We start from the raw sequence: 17,348 nt of genomic DNA, 5'->3' as shown, positions 1-17,348 counted from the left end.
TTGCCACTAGTTTTGGTGTTATAAAGCACTTCATTTTAACAGTGTAGACTGAAGCATTCATTCTATCATTTCAGACATTCTGGTGAGCAAGAGTTTATTTAGTCTTCCAGGGCAACATATAATGACAGAAGCGAAGCTGCATGTATCTAATTATAGACAAGTTGACTAACAAATAGCCTACCAAAATGTCAGAAATTATAAGCAGAAACATATCTAAATTAGGCAAAAAACAATCCTGCACCCCCTGTCAAAAAATAATTCCGCCTTGCCTGAACGTAGCCTACAGTGCATTTTCTATATTTGCGGGTTAGGATCGGGTGCGGGCCTCCGATTTTCACTTTTATCACATATAGTCGGGCGGTTGCGGATGGGTTATTAGCAATTTCGGGCGGGTGCGGGTGAACAACCACTAGCATGTGTGTGAATGTGTGTGTGTGTTAGTGTTTGGTTGGCTGACTGTGTCCCCTCATGTATTGTTGTTGCAGCATCCCTAGATCACTTCTGTTCAATTATGTCGCTTGGGGCAATATACGGTAATGGAGTCTGTTCAGGCATGTGTCAGGGAGATGACAGAGAGATGCAGCACACACACACACACATTTCTCTCTTCACATTTTTCACAGAGCAGGGTAAGAAACACAATTATCACCCCAGTCAATAATCTGTGCTCACATGATGGTTCACACACTTCGCAGTAACAGCAGGGAGTTTTCAAATGAAATATGAAACTGCAATTTAGACAGTTAGACTCTACTGCTCATATCACATCTGCTGCAGCTCTGACTGCTATCAGAAGAGTTTGTGTGTTTGTTTGTTTGTTCATGTGTGTGTGTGTGTGTGTGTGTGTGTGTGTGTGTGGTGTGTGTGGTGTGTGAAAGAGACAGAGAAAGAGAGAGAGGCAAATCAAATCAAAGTTTATTGGTCGCGTACACAGATTTGCAGATGATGTTATCGCAGGTGCAGCGTAATGCTTGTGTTTATAGCTCCAACAGTGCAGAAATACCTAGCAATAATAATACAACATTTAAAAAGAATCCAGAAAAATTAAGAAATTAAGAAATGTCAGAACAAGCAATGTCAGACAGGAATATAAATATATATACAGTACCAGTCAAAAGTTTGGACACACCTACTCATTCAAGGGTTTTTCTTTATTTTAACTATTTTCTACATTGTAGAATAATAGTGAAGACATCAAAATGTTGTAATAACACACATGGAATCATGTAGTAACCAAAAAAGTGTTAAACAAATCAAAATATATTTGAGATTTGAGATTCTTCAAATAGCCACCCTTTGCCTTGATGACATCCTTAAACACTCTTGGCATTCTCTCAACCAGCTTCACCTGGAATGCTTTTCCAATAGTCTTGAAGGAGTTATTGGCTGCTTTTCGTTCACTCTGCCGTCTGACTCATCCCAAACCATCTCAATTGGGTTGAGGTCGGGGATTGCGGAGGCCAGGTCATCTAATGCAGCACTCCATCACTCTGCTTCTTGGTCAAATAGCCCTTACACTGCCTGGAGGTGTGTTGGGTCATTGTCCTGTTGAAAAACAAATGATAGTCCCACTAAGCCCAAAGCAGATGGGATGGCGTATTGCTGCAGAATGCTGTGGTAGCCATGCTGGTTAAGTGTGCCTTGAATTCTAAATAAATCACAGACAGTGTCACCAGCAAAGCACCCCCACACCATAACACCTCCGCCTCCATGCTTTACGGTGGGAACTACACATGCAGAGATCATCCGTTCACCCACACCGCATCTCACAAAGACACAGCGGTTGGAACCAAAAATGTCAAATTTGGACTCCAGACCAAAGGACACATTTCCACCGGTCTAATGTCAATTGCTTGTGTTTCTTGGCCCAAGCAGGTCTCTTTTTCTTATTGGTGTCCTTTAGTAGTGGTTTTGTAGCAATTCGACCATGAAGGCCTTATTCTCACAGTCCCCTCTGAACAGTTGATGTTGAGATGTGTCTGTTACTTGAACTCTGTGAAGCATTTATTTGGGATGCAATTTCTGAGGCTGATAACTCTAATGAACTTACCCTCTGCAGCAGAGGTAACTCTGGGTCTTCCATTCCTGTGGCGGTCCTCATGAAAGCCAGTTTCATCATAGCGCTTGATGGTTTTTGCGACTGCACTTGAAGAAACTTTCAAAGTTCTTGAAATGTTCCGTATTGACTGACCTTCATGTCTTAAAGTAATGATGGACTATTGTTTCTCTTTGCTTATTTGAGTTGTTCTTGCCATAATATGGACTTGGTCTTTTACCAAATAGGGCTAATCATCTGTATACCACCCCTACCTTGTCACAACACAACTGATTGGCTCAAACGCATTAAGAAGGAAAGAAATTCCACAAATTAACTTTTAAGAAGGCACACCTGTTCATTGAAGCTGGTTGAGAGAATGCCAAGAGTGTGCAAAGCTGTCATCAAGGCAAAGGGTGGCTTTTTGAAGAATCTCAAATATAAAATATAAAATATATTTAGATTTGTTTAACACTTTTTTGGTTACTACATGATTCCATATGTGTGATTTCATAGTTTTAATGTCTTCACTATTATTCTACAATGTAAAAAATGTAAAAAATAAGGAAATCCCATGAATGAGTAGGTGTGTCCAAACTCTTGACTGGTAGTGTACATATAATACACACAGTGCATTCGGAAAGTATTCACACCCCTTTACTTTTCCCAAAAAAATTACGTTACAGCCTTATTGTAAAATGGATTGACATTTTTGCAAAGTTATAAATAAATAACAACAGAAGTACCTTATTTACATAAGTTTTCAGACCCTTTGCTCAAAATTGAGCTCCAGTGCATCTTGTTTTCATTGTTCATCCTTGAGATGTTTCTACAACTTGAGTGAGGTCCATCTGTGGTAAATTCAATTGATTGGACATGATTTGGAAAGGCACACACCTGTCTATAAGGTCCCACAGTTCACAGTGCATGTCAGACCAAAAACCAAGCCATGAGGTCAAAGGAATTGTCCATAGAGCTCTGAGACAGGATTGAGTCGAGGCACAGATCTGGGGAAGGGTACCAAAAATTTCTGCAGCATTGAAGGTCCCCAAGAGCACAGTGGCCTCCATCATTCTTAAAACTGAGCAATCGGGGGAGAAGGGCCTTGGCCCGGAAGGTGACCAAGAACCCGATGGTCACTCTGACAGAGCTTTTCTGACAGAGCTTCTCTGTGGAGATGGGGCGAACCTTCCAGAAGAACAACCATCTCTGCAGCAATCAGGCATTTATGGTTGAGTGGCCAGACTAAGCCACTCCTCAGTAAAAGGCACATGCCAGCCCGCTTGGAGTTTGCCAAAAGGCACCTAAAGACTCTCAGACCATGAGAAACAAGATTCTCTGGTCTGATGAAACCAAGATTGAGCTCTTTGGACTGAAAACCAAGCGTCATGTCTAGAGGAAACCTGGCACCATCCCTACAGTGAACCATGGTGGTGGCAGCATCATGCTGTGGGGATGTCTTTCAGCGGCAGGGACTGGGGGACTAGTCAGGGTTGAGGGAAAGATGAACGGAGCAAAGTATAGAGAGATCCTTGATGAAAACCTGCTCCAGAGTGCTCAGGAAAACAGACTGGGGCAAAGGTTCACCTTCCATCAGCGCAAGACCGTAAGCACACATCCAAGACAACGCATGAGTGGCTTCGTGACAAGTCTCTGAATGTCCTTGAGTGGCCCAGCCAGAGCCTAGACTTGAACCTTATCGAACATCTCTGGAGAGACCTGAAAATAGCTGTGCAGCGACTCTCCCCATCCAACCTGACAGAGCTTGAGAGGATCTGCAGAGAAGAATGGGAGAAAGTCCCCAAATACAGGTGTGCCAAGCTTGTAGCGTCATACCCAAGAAGACTTGAGGCTGTAATCGCTGCCAAAGGTGCTTCAACAAAGTACTGAGTAAAGGGTCTGAATACTTATGTAAATTTGATATTTCCGTTTTTGATTTTTAATACATTTGCAAAAATTTATAAAAACCAGTTTTTGCTTTGTCATTATGGGGTATTTGTGTAGATTGATAAGGAAAAAAACTATATAAATCATTTTAGAATAAGGCTGTAACGTAACAAAATCTGGAAAAAGTCAAGGGGTCTGAATACTTTCCAAATGCACTGTATAAGGAAGATTGACATACACAGATAGAGAGAGAGAGAGAGAGAGAGAGAGAGAGATAGAGAGAGAGAGAGAGAGAGAGAGAGAGAGAGAGAGAGAGAGAGAGAGAGAGAGAGAGAGAGAGAGAGAGAGAGAGAGAGAGAGAGAGAGAGAGAGAGAGAGAGAGAGAGAATGGCAGACAGACAGAGAGCTCTAAAGTTAACTGGAGTAGCTTTGCCCATAAGGATCGTGGAATAGTTCTAGAAGGACTGTGAAGTTGTTAACTCCACTCCAGACTGATCCTAGAATACAAGGTGACGCTAATCTTCAAACCTAGCTGCGCCGGCTCTGTTCTTAACAGCCACACACACAAGCACGGATGCATGCACTCACACACACACTCAGCGTTACATGGTCTGTTGGTCCTTTGATGGTGAACCCAAGTTAATATGTGTCCTCTCGTCTGGCCACCCTCTAAAATCAGCCTTTATCAGTCTGCGTCTCAAAGTCCCTTCTTTTCCTAATCTTCCCCTCTATTCCTATCTCTCCCTCGGTCCTATATCAGAGCACCTCTACGGTGCTGGTAATGGAAAGAGTAACACTTCTCCAGTGCCAATCCAAGTTGACAGTTCACAGCCTCAGCAATTCACAAACAATGGGTTTGATTATCAGTGGGCAATATTAAAGGGAAACTGCAAAACGCAGCATCATATGATGCAAAATGCATCATACGGGCCAGATTTGTGTATTTTGAAAGTTACATATCTTGAAAACGTGATTGCTGACATGCAAAACATTTTGGGACTACATCAACAATGGACTAATGAAACAAATACCAAAAGATCGTTTTTGGGTGTAGTTTTCCTTTAAAGTCGCAACCACTTTACAGTCTTTACACACTTGTCCTGTGGTAGTTAAAGCACACACACACACACATATACAGAGGAATAGAAAGCACAAGTAGTACTAGAAACACATGGCATGAGAGAATTACATGCTTGAGGGCAGACTAGGGTATCATTACTGTTAGAAAGAGATACATCTATGGAGGACTCTAGTCTAGCAATGGGTTTCAGGTTACTGAGGGCCAAAAGGAGAGAGAGAAAGTGTGTTGTTTAAATGTAACTAAAGCTCTGCACCAGCCTGCAGAAATATGAGAGAGAGAGAGCAAGAAGCAAAATGAAGGATGCTGGACAAATATCTATGATCTATGACTTATCACCTATCTGTTAGCTATCCCTTATCTATCATAGATCATCGGCATCCATCACAGAGGCCCAGAAAAACAGACTTTCAGAATATGGTTTGAAAACTTTCAAGAAACTCCTCTCCTAATGGAAAAAAAGGTGATTCAGCAGTGTGTACGCTGTATTTGGCTTTTGCTGAACTGTGTGAAAATCTGTTAATCTTCACGCACGCACGGACTCTCACTCACACACACACACACACACACACACACAGACAGACACACAGACAGTGAGAGAGTGTGCAATCAGAGCCACAGTAAAGAGTAAGGCAAATCCTGGTAAAAATTATAGTTTGAATAAAAGGTCAATGTCGTAATCATATGCTGTTTGTTTACAATATGGAGGATTGTTTTCTGAGCTAATCCCCAGCCGTTACAGGGACACAGGGGAAGGAGAAACAATAAAGCTAGAGGTTACGCTAGGTCACAGACTAACTCATTTCACCTCAGTTTACACTCAATAATTCGCCTTGTTATGCATAAACACACACGGACACAGACACACACTTATCCTCACACACGCGCTCAGGCGTACACACAGGCACACACACACATACACACGTCCTCCTCAGCCCCCTGTACAGAGTGACGCTACAACAGATTAAGTTGAGTATCCTTCAATGGCCTGCAGAAATAACAATAACAGACAGTTACCTTGTCCCATCTGCCGTAATATGTTGTTTTAACATACTGTCACCTCTGAAGGCTCACTCACTAAAACAACAGCACACTGGATGACTCAATGACAACATACGACAAAGACAGAAAACATAACAGGGTACACCCACACACGGTCTAGAGAAGGACATCGAAGATAGTAAACACAGCACACCAAGGTCAAATTCCTGGGGAAAACCTTTAAGAGATAGTACACCTTGAGGAAAACAATTAAGAGAAAAGATATCAGAAAAGATAGAGCTGCAGGACACATATAGAAACAGAACCTTCTGTAGGTAGACTACAACAGAGAAAGATAATGTAGGAAGAGAGGGACAGAAGAAAATAATGGGACAGAAGGACTACAATGACAGCACAAATGCTCTATTCACTCAAGGGGGAACGGAAGGAGATAACAGGGGAGTGCTGCTCACCTCCCACTCCTGTTCACACAGGAACACACCTCTCTTTCTCTCCCTCTCTCTCACACACAGACACACTCTCTTGTTCTGTCTCTCTCTCACCTTTCCATCTGTAAGATGTGCTTGTAGGTCTGCCAAGAACTTTGACAGCTGACAGTGAAAACAAAGCCGACCTACACACACACTCACAAAAGCGGACAAACACAGACCCACACAGTCGATAATAACAAGCTGCTATGACCTTTGCACTTTCTTCCTACCTGCGTGTGTGTGTGTAAGCTCCAATCATTTCCTCTCCTCTCCGTGTTTTAAGTGTCTACCAAGCGTGTAGCGGCAAGTCCACGTTGTTGTGCACAGCCACGCTTTCAATAAGCCCCTTTCTCTTCCTCTCCTCCCTCTCCTTCTCTTCCTCTACTTAATCCTCCTTTTCTTCGGCGGTAGAGCAGTCTCTCTCTCTCTCTCTCTCTCTCTCTCTCTCTCTCTCTCTCTCTCTCTCTCTCTCTCTCTCTCTCTCTCTCTCTCTCTCTCTCTCTCTCTCTCTCTCTCTCTCTCTCTCTCTCTCTCTCTCTCTCTCTCTCTCCCCTCGATAACAGAAAATGTGCAGGAAAGGGGGCAAGAGGCTGAAAGGAGAACTAGAGAAAGGGGGAGGGGTGTCACCTTGCACACAGTTAACCCTCTGTGACAAAAGACAGGAGTTGGTTGGAGCTCAGGAATGCAAGACTCTCCCTCCCTCTCTCATTGTCTCTCACTCTCTTTTTCTTTATCTTTTAATGCAGAGACTGGGTTACCGCTGCATTACTGACTATCCTGATTCCTAAGAGTGGATGATTAACAGTGTGTGTGTGTGTGTGTGTGTGTGCATGCATGCATTCCTTAAATTCACATTTTATACTGCTTCCTGTAGGGTGTGGATAATTCAGATTAAATTCAAATGTATTGTTTGAATTAAATTACATTCAGAAATACCGAATTGACCCCAACCCTGATATGCGCGGATTAATGTGTGCACATAAATGCTGACATTGGTGGCTCCAAGTCGGTCTATGCATATTTACACAACGGATGGGTCTAATCCTGGATGCTGATTGGTTAAAACTGCATTCCAGCCGGTGTCTACTCCACGAGTTACCACCAGCTAAAGCTATGACGTTGAAATGCCTATTTACTCTGTTCCATCTCACTGCGCAAATCCACTGTCTCATCAGCCCAGCCACACAATTTATAAAGTTGACCTCCACTATAAAAAGCATCTAGACATTATCTCCCATTTCTTTTAGACTAGCATTTGGTTTTCAACAGCGGAAATTTGCATAAACCTTGCTGTCTGTCTCTCCGTCATTTGCAACATTGTTTCAATATTTAAATTCGATCTCCAGCTGTCCCATAGTAATGAACATGTCAGGAGTCGGGACAAGACAGGCAGGCAGACAGCTGTTCTCAGCCAGTTGAAATCATGAATCAGCTGGCATCATTTTTATGGATATATACAAAGAAATGTCAATAGAAAACAGGTCAAACTAAATGAAATGCAGCTAGTTTACAGTCTTTCCAGCTTCCGTTTGAAGTGATTGTGTAAGCTGTGTTATTGGCTAGCTCCTCTAAACAACTGTGTCCTGACAAGAGAGCACATTTTCTATACCAGGCGAAATCGTGTATTATTAGCTCGACTTCGTCTCGGGCCTAACAACACCCGTGCCAATATATCCTCCAAACACCGGCTTCTCTGGCATTATCACTTAAGTAGGGAATGTGTGTGTGTCTATGCATGTGTACTTACGTATGTGCGTGTGTTTGTGTGAGTGTGTGGGCTCATGTGACAGGGGAGTAAGGCTCTCTAATTAAAGTAGATACAACGCTGTTTTTGCTAAACAGAGAGCTAGTTGGAGCCTGTTTCTGGCCTGCTATCTAAATGAAGCTGTGATGATGGATCCCCCATTAGAGACAGTAATAACTGGAGAAAGTCTGGAGGGAGAATGAACTGAGCTGAAAGAGCAGAGAGGAGCAGAGAGTACAGTCTCAGCACTCCTTATCTCTTACACAGGAGCACAACGATACTGTTTCTACCCATGCAAGGCCAGTCACAGGCATTTCTATGTACTGTATGTATGTGTGGGGAGGTACTGTGTGTTTGTGTGTGTTTGTCTGTGTGTGTGTGAGAAAGGCAAAAAAATCATAATTCTATGCTGAAATGCAATGCAATCTCAGTCCCTAGAGCACCAGTTTCCCCTTGAACCTCCAAGCTAAACCAAGACAGTCAGATTCCAGTAGAAACAACTACAAACAGCCGCACACAAACAACTGGTAGCAGCACTAGCCGTTCTATACCAATACCAAAACCCAAACACCCTGATGAAACGGACAGTGATTCATGCAGCACTTCTACAGGCACCGGTTTTAAGGTTTTACATTGCTAATGGACCTTTAGTGCAGTTGAACTGGTTTCACTGCTTTCCTCCAGTCTCCAATGCTCTTTCTCCTCTGGTTGCTTTGGGTAGAAGTTACCCATAGGCACAGTTATAGATCTAGGATCAGCTTACCTTCCGCCATTCCTGACCTTAACCATTAGAGGAGACTTAGAACTGTCCTTAGATCAGTGTCCAGGGACGTTGGTTGAGGTATTTGGTGGCTGTCAAACCAGATGACTAATGCAGATTAACACCTCTGCATATCTCCTAATTATGGGGTTAAAGGTCACCCTGGCAGGGCCTTGGCCAGTAAACCCACAGTCCCCTCACCACAACACCCATACAAGGGGTCCGACATAAACAGGGGAGGTGGGGGACAAGACGGGGGAGAGGGGCCAGGGCCCAGGGTTGGGTTTCCCCACCACCATAAAAGGAGGGGGAAGGGGGAGAGAGACAGAAGGGAGATGACATGGTTTAGGTTTCCCTGGCTCCCAAAGGGTGTCCCACATAAATAGGTGGGTAGGAAACAGTGAGGGGAATGAGAGAGAGAGAGAGAGAGAGAGAGATCCCCTCAGGTCTCATGTGTAGGCAGACCTGGCTATGTGCACAATGCCCACAAAATGAGGTGGAAACTGAGCTGCACTTCCTAACTTCCTGCCAAATGTATGACCATATTAGAGACACATACTTCCCTCACAAAGAATTCGAAAACAAATCCAATTTGGATAAACTCCCATACCTATTGTGTGAAACACCACAGTGTGCAATCACAGCAGCAAGGTTTGTGTCCTGTTACCACAAGAAAAGGGCAACCAGTGAAGAACAAACACCATTGTAAATACAAGCTATATTTATGTTTATTTATTTTCCTTTTTGTACATTAACTATTTGCACATCATTACAACACTGTATATAGACATAATATGACACTTGAAATGTTTACTGTTCTTTTTTAAATTGTTTAATTCACTTTTGTTTATCATCTATTTCACTTGCTTTGGCAATGTAAACATGTTTCCCATGCCAATAAAGCTCCTTAAATTGAATTGAAAGAGAGAGAGAAAGAGAGAGAGGTTGGGTTTCCATGGCACCTGCTGTATTTCCCCTCCAAGAACATTCTGGAATGAGACCTGAGGGGATATCCGCCCTCTCTAACCCCTCCATGCTTCCTATGAGATACACAGTACCCCGATCTCAGTGCAACTTGTCTGCTCTACCTTCCAAGGGAGCCGTGGCAGGGAAGGCAGCTGCAGCGTTAAAAACACAGGATAAACAAGCTGCCAGACAGCCAATCTCTTCTCCATAGGAGTTGTAGACACTGGGCTGATCTGATCACTGCCTTTCTCCCCCGCAGAGACAACATCTAATGGGTTGGCTTTCAGCACCGCCGAGCAAGACAGATAACTGCTACAAACACACACACGCATATAGACAGACACACATGTGTGCACGCACACACACAAGTTTAGCCCTGGCATTTTAGCCACACCAGGCCACATCACCGTGCACGCACCTGCCCCCCACGCTACTTACACATAACATAGGCAGCACACTATAGTACAGCGTTTCTCAACTTTTACTGTGCCAGTGACTGGTAAAACATAGTCCTCCTCCTTTTTTAACCAGCTCATGTTTAAGACAAATACAACATTTAAAAACACCACTGGTGATACAACTCACCACTACAACTGTGCCTCTGTTGACTCCTTGTTGTGCAGTCTGTCACTGTATCTTCTCTGCTGTCACTCTGTCTCTCTCTGTCTGTCTGTCACGATTTCATATAGAGCCAACATTTTCAAGAACTGGTAGTACATCTGTGTCTCTCTGGTTTCTTCCTACCTCCACTGCACTCACCTCTGAGCTGTCTCTGCTAAGCCTAGCATCCTTTTCCACAGCACTGGTACCAGAAGACCAGCGGACCACGCTGTCTGTGCTGGGCCCAGCAACATCCTAGTTGTGAATGAATAAACACATTTGTTAGATAAAGAAGAAAAATGACTGAATAAATGCTTAATAGATTACCATTGGCTCATAATAAAGCCTAACTACTATCATAAGGGTTAATTACTATTACATATATGATATAGAGCCAAAATCTAAAAACTGGCAGTACATCTGTCAGTGTCTGTGTGTCTCTCGCTCTCTCTGTTTTCTTTGTACCTCCACTGCACTTGACTGCTACAGCAGCAGCTGAGCTGTCTGTGCTTCTAGGCCGAGCATCACTGGGACCAGAAGACCACACTGCCTGTGCTCCAGCAACATCCTACGGTAACACTTTATTTTAATGGTCCATAATAAACCATTTATAAGGCATTTCCGAACAGTTTGCTCACCATTTACTACTCATTTCTCCCACATTTGTAAATGTTAGCAAGCTAGTTATCACACATGTATATGTACACATCCTGTGTTGTGTGCTTATTCTTTTACCAGGTACTGCAGGAATGTCTACCAATGGCATGCCCATCTATTTGTGAGAAATTACACTGGTCACTCAGACATTTATAAAGTATAAATAGCATTCACTTTAGATTAGGGACTGCAAAAATGCTTTACTAATGATTAGTACATTGTTTATTAATGAGGGAGAAATGATTAATAAACGTGAACATACAATGTATAAATGCCTTATAAATGGTTTATTACAGACCCTTAAATAAAGTGTTACCCATCCTAAATGTGAATGAATAAACACATACATTATATTATTAGACAAAGAAGAAAAGCACTGAATAAATACCTTATAGATGACCATTGGTTATATAATACCTTATAACAGCCTAACTACATATTTCAAATTAGTGCATGCCATGTATTCCCCCTGCCCACTTAGCTAAGTGTTTAAATATTAGGCTGCACACACTGAGTGTACAAAACATTAGGAACACATGCTCTTTCCACAACATAGACTGACCAGGTGAATCCAGGTGAAAGCTATGATCCCTTATTGATGTTATTTGTTAAATCTACTTCAATCAGTGTCGATGAAGGGGAGGAGAGAGGATTTTTAAGCCTTGAGACAATTGAGATGTATTGTGTGCCATTCAGAGGGTGAAGACAAGACAAATGTTTTAAGTGCCTTTGAACGGAGTATGGTAGTAGGTGCCAGGCGTCAAGTTGGCTGGATGTCCTTTGGGTGGTGGACCATTCTTGATACACACAGGAAACTGTTGAGCGTGAAAAACCCAGCAGCGTTGCAGTTGTTGACACAAACCGGTGCTTAGTTGTGTGTCAACAACTGCAACGCTGCTGGGTTTTTCATGCTCAACAGTTTCATTTTACATTTACATTTTAGTCATTTAGCAGACGCTCTTATCCAGAGCGACTTACAGTTAGTGAGTGCATACATTATTTTTCATACTGGCCCCTCGTGGGAATCGAACCCACAACCCTGGCGTTGCAAACGCCATGCTCTACCAACTGAGCTACATCCCTGCCGGCCATTCCCTCCCCTACCCTGGACGACGCTGGGCCAATTGTGCGCCGCCCCATGGGTCTCCCAGTCGCGGCCGGCAACGACAGAGCCTGTGTGTATCAAGAATGGTCCACCACCCAAAGGACATCCAGCCAACTTGACACAACTGTGGGAAGCATTTTAGTCAACATGAGCCAGCATCCCTATGGAACGCTTTTGACACCTTGTAGATTCCATGCCGCGACGAATTGAGGCTGTTATGAGTGCAAAAGGGGGTGCAACTCAATATTAGGAAGCTGTTCCTAATGTTTTGTACACTCAGTGTATAATTCAATAGAAGAAAACAGAGAGAGAGAAGGAGAGAGAGAAACTGCCAGTTCCTTAATGTTTTGGATCAGTGCATTCGGAAACCTGGCACTATCACTACGGTGAAGCATGGTGGTGGCAGCAACATATGGTGGGGATGTTTTTCAGCGGCAGGGACTGGGAGACTAGTCAGGATCGAGGGAAAGATGAACAGAGGAAAGAACAGAGAGATCCTTGATGAAATCCTGCTCCAGATCGCTCAGGACCTCAGACTGTGGCGAAGGTTCACCTTCCAACAGGACAACGACCCTAAGCACACAGCCAAGACAACGCAGGAGTGGCTTCGGGACAAGTCTCTGAATGTCCTTGAGTGGCCCAGCCAGAGCCTAGACTTGAACCTGATCGAACATCTCTGGAGAGACCTGAAAATAGCTGTGCAGCGACTCTCCCCATCCAACCTGACAGAGCTTGAGAGGATCTGCAGAGAAGAATGGGAAAAACTCCCCAAATATAGGTGTGCCAAGCTTGTAGCATCATACCCAAGAATATTCGAGGCTGTAATCGCTGCCAAAGGTGCTTCAACAAAGTAATGAGTAATGGGGCTTTTTTTTTTTTTGACATTTGCACAAATTTATAAAAACCTGTTTTTGCTTTGCTATTATAGGGTATTGTGTGTAGACTGATGAGGAAAACATTTAACTTAATCAATTTTAGAATAAGGCAGTAACGTAACAAAATGTGGAAAAAGTCAAGGGGTCTGAATACTTTCCGAATGCAGGGACTAGTTGATGTGGATGCGGATAGATTTCCAGCATTGTACTTCGTTTGACAGTGCTGTATCTTTCTGCCAAGAAGTGACAGGCCTTTCAGCTAAATAAATAGGCGTGAAATAGGCGGGCTTTTCCTGCCTAGAGTGGTGGTGTCTATGTAATGTAATCCGAAACCAAAGTCACTCTTTACTAGAGCTCATAAACTAAGACCCACTCGCTGGCTGAAGAGACTGAGAATCAGAAGCAAATAAACATTGATAAAAGATTGCATTTAATAAAAAGCAGTAGCACTTACGGCTTGGGCAATATACCGTATATCTGGGTATTTAGACACACTGATGTTATGATTTTCAATACCGGGCTGCATGCTACGCTACTGCTTATAACTATAAGTTAACTATCTAAGATGTGGCAAATTATATCCAGCTCAGGGCTCCAGCTATGCTAACTAGCAAGCAAGGGATAAGAACTTTGCCAGCCAGTATGGCAATAGAACATGGCAAACAAAAAGACTGAACAACTGGGTCGCGTCTCTGGCAACCGAACCGATAGATCGAACGACCAGCCGGCTTGGGTAGCAACCCTAGATTTGTGTCGGGACTATATCTTGTGTAAGGATGAAATAGCATGAATAAATTAATCAAAATAACGTTTTTAATGAAAATATGTCAATCATTATTTGAATATGTTGGTAACCTGTTTTATAAAAGTGATAATGCCCTCGAAGCTGGTGTTAGGAGGATATATTGGCACGGTGCCAATTAATTGTGCATTTATTTATAAAGAAATACTAGCCCTTGTGTGCATTACTGGTAATACCGTATACCCTGGTAGGGTACAGAAACTGTATGACAGTATGAAAATCTGGATAGCGCCCAATCCTAGTAGCAATGTAACAATGCCCCCGCAAAAATCTAATTAGCAGAATTAAAAAAATCCCATCAAAATCCGTCAGTTTAAACTACAGATATTTGTTTTTGCATTGGTTGCGTCTCAATCCACAACATTCGCCTATGTCGCACTTCCGCATCTGCGGTGAAAGGTGACAGAGCTAGAGCGGTGTTTGTCAGACCATGAGACATCCTGAAAATCGGTCTTTTCACAAAATCGTCTGTAGCGTCCGAACGGTTTGGTCTACAATAGAAAGATGGGACTCTCACGAACATGTACATGTCGGTTGTTTTGCTCTAGGCCTCACAATACTCATCTGAAGGTCCCCCGGTACCAGTTGAAAAAAAACAATGGAGTGACAGTATACAGTTGAAGTCGGAAGTTTACATACACCTTAGCCAAATACATTTAAACTCACGTTTTTTCACAATTCCTGACATTTAATCCTAGTAACAATTCCCTGTCTTAGGTCAGTTAGGATCACCACTTTTGAAGAATGTGAAATGTCAGAATAATAGTTGAGAGAATTATTTATTTCAGCTTTTATTTATTTCATCACATTCCCAGTGGGTTAGAAGTTTACATACACTCAATTAGTATTTGGTAGCATTGCCTTTAAATTGTTTAACTTGGGTCAAACGTTTCGGGTAGCCTTCCACAAGCTTCCCACAATAAGTTGGGTGAATTTTGGCCCATTCCTCCTGACAAAGCTGGTGTAACTGAGTCAGGTTTGTAGGCCTTCTTGCTCGCACATCTTTTTCAGTTCTGCCCACAAATGTTCTATAGGATTGAGGTCAGGGCTTTGTGATGGCCACTCCAATACTTTGGAAGTATGCTTGGGGTCATTGTCCATTTGGAAGACCCATTTGCGACCAAGCTTTAACTTCCTGACTGATGTCTTGAGATGTTGCTTCAATATATCCACATAATTTTCCTTCCTCATGATGCCATCTATTTTGTGAAGTGCACCTTTCTCCAAAAAGTAGGACATTTCTCCAAAAAGTACGATCTTTGTCCCCATTTGCAGTGGCAAACCGTAGTCTGTCTTTTTTATGGCGGTTTTGGAGCAGTGGCTTCTTCCTTAATGAGTGGCCTTTCAGGTTATGTTGATATAGGACTCGTTTTACTGTGGATATAGATACTTTTGTACCCGTTTTCTCCAGCATCTTCACAAGGTCCTTTGCTGTTGTTCTGGGATTGATTTGCACTTTTCGCACCAAAGTACGTTCATCTCTAGGAGACAGAACACGTCTCCTTCCTGAGCGGTATGACGGCTGCGTGGTCCCATGGTGTTTATACTTGCGTACTATTGTTTGTACAGATGAACGTGGTACCTTCAGGCGTTTGGAAATTGCTCCCAAGGATGAACCAGACTTGTGGAGGTCTACTATTTTTTTTCTAAGGTCTTGGCTGATTTCTTTTGATTTTCCCATGATGTCAAGCAAATAGGCACTGAGTTTGAAGGTAGGCCTTGAAATACATCCACAGGTACACCTCCAATTGACTCAAATGATGTCAATTAGCTGCTAAAGCCATGACATCATTTTCTGGAATTTTCCAATTCTGTTTAAAGGCACAGTCAACTTAGTGTATGTAAACTTCTGACCCACTGGAATTGTGATACAGTGAATTATAAGTGAAATAATCTGTCTGTATACAATTGTTTGAAAAATGTCTTGTGTCATGCACAAAGTAAATGTCCTAACCGACTTACCAAAACGATAGTTTGTTAACAAGAAATGTATGGAGTGGTTGAAAAACAAGTTTTAATGACTCCAACCTAAGTATATGTAAACTTCCGACTTCGACTGTATATGGAGACTGTTTAGTGCCTAAAATAAGGGGTTAAACGCATGTATATAAAAAAAATCCTGATCTTTCTTATTTATCTCAGATATAGGACAGACACTTCAGAACATACTTCCTTTACATTTTTTGTGGGGGACTGACTATCTGTTGTTCCATGTAGTGAATCTGTTATTCAATCCGTTTGTATGGGCTAATACCAGAACAAATAAAAATTTTCATCAAATAATTGTTTAAATTTTTTTAGATACTTCGAGGGGTCTTCAAATTCAAAATCAAATAGCTTAATGATACTTGGTATGACTACAGAGAAATTGCGCAACAATATTTAAAAAAATCTTTACAAGCCCACGGGCCGCCGGAATTGCCAGATGGCCAATCCGCAGGCAGGCACGCACACACGAACACACAAACAGAAACAGGGTGAGCTCTGGAGGCTTTCCCTGTGGATTCTGTCCCAGTCCTGTGGACTGAAAGCACTGTTACTCGTCACTGTTTTAGGGTCTAACAGCAAAGGACAACATGATTGACATATGACACATTTAGATGTGGGATCTTAATTTGATCACCCTGTTGCAATAAAACTTCACTGTTTCAAAGCTTGTAGTGTATTTGAGGTTTAAAAAGGCTTCTGACGTTTGTAATTTCCACTTTGAAATTTCGGACTTGATTTTCCCTTACGAAAAAGAAAATCAAACCTTAAAAAAATATCCATTAATTATAATCCACATAATAATTCACATTTCCTGTTGCTGCAGGATTATTTTCCTGCTGTAGCAAACTGGTTCAAATTAAGATCCTACATCTGTACTAATCAGATAGAGTATGTCATAGAAGAGACAGCAAGCATGCTAACGCTACATGGGCGGTCGCAGCTAGCATGGCTGTTGGCTCTATTCACTGAGTCATTTAATCATACCATGTTCAGGATGTTAAGGCTGATTTTGCTCCACAGGCTGCCCTGTTTCTCTACCTGGGTCAGGTAAGGGGTATATAGAGGGAGGAGTGGTGTGTGAGTGTGGTGTGTGTGTTTGCAGGTCCCTATTCCTGTGTGCTTCCAAGAACTGACAGGTGAGAGGGATCAAATTACTGCATACCATATATGATCATCACTTTCCCCTTGTCACGCATGCACACTCATGTATGCACGCACGCACAAACTGTCATATAATCCCCGTATGACAGCAGTCACCTCTCCATGTACAGCAGCAGAGTCATTATATCCCTAGAGAAAGACATAAATCAGAAAGTGTGTGTGAGTAGTTCCCACAGCCAAAAGTCAAAAGTGGCTAGCTTTTTGGTCTTCATTTAAT

The 17,348-nt window shown here is 42.5% G+C and overlaps 1 protein-coding gene across 2 annotated transcripts in view; it reads right to left on the bottom strand.

The window, feature by feature from the left end:
- The window catches only part of LOC121582261 (LARGE xylosyl- and glucuronyltransferase 2), a 97,096-nt gene that overhangs the window by 33,663 nt on the left and 46,085 nt on the right, over window positions 1-17,348 (bottom strand). Inside the window, exon 1 of one of the 2 annotated variants that reach the window (XM_041897944.2) lies at window positions 6,703-6,859. The exons of the other annotated variant lie outside the window; for it this stretch is intronic. The gene's annotated coding sequence lies outside the window, so the exon portion shown is untranslated. Of the gene's footprint in view, window positions 1-6,702; window positions 6,860-17,348 lie in introns of those variants that run through there. 2 annotated transcript variants of the gene reach the window in all.

This window comes from Coregonus clupeaformis, chromosome 15, assembly GCF_020615455.1.
Source record: "Coregonus clupeaformis isolate EN_2021a chromosome 15, ASM2061545v1, whole genome shotgun sequence".
In the NCBI taxonomy this organism is placed as follows: domain Eukaryota; kingdom Metazoa; phylum Chordata; class Actinopteri; order Salmoniformes; family Salmonidae; genus Coregonus; species Coregonus clupeaformis.
Note: the sequence above shows the minus strand (reverse complement) of the source record. Positions and strands in the feature narration are given on the sequence as shown.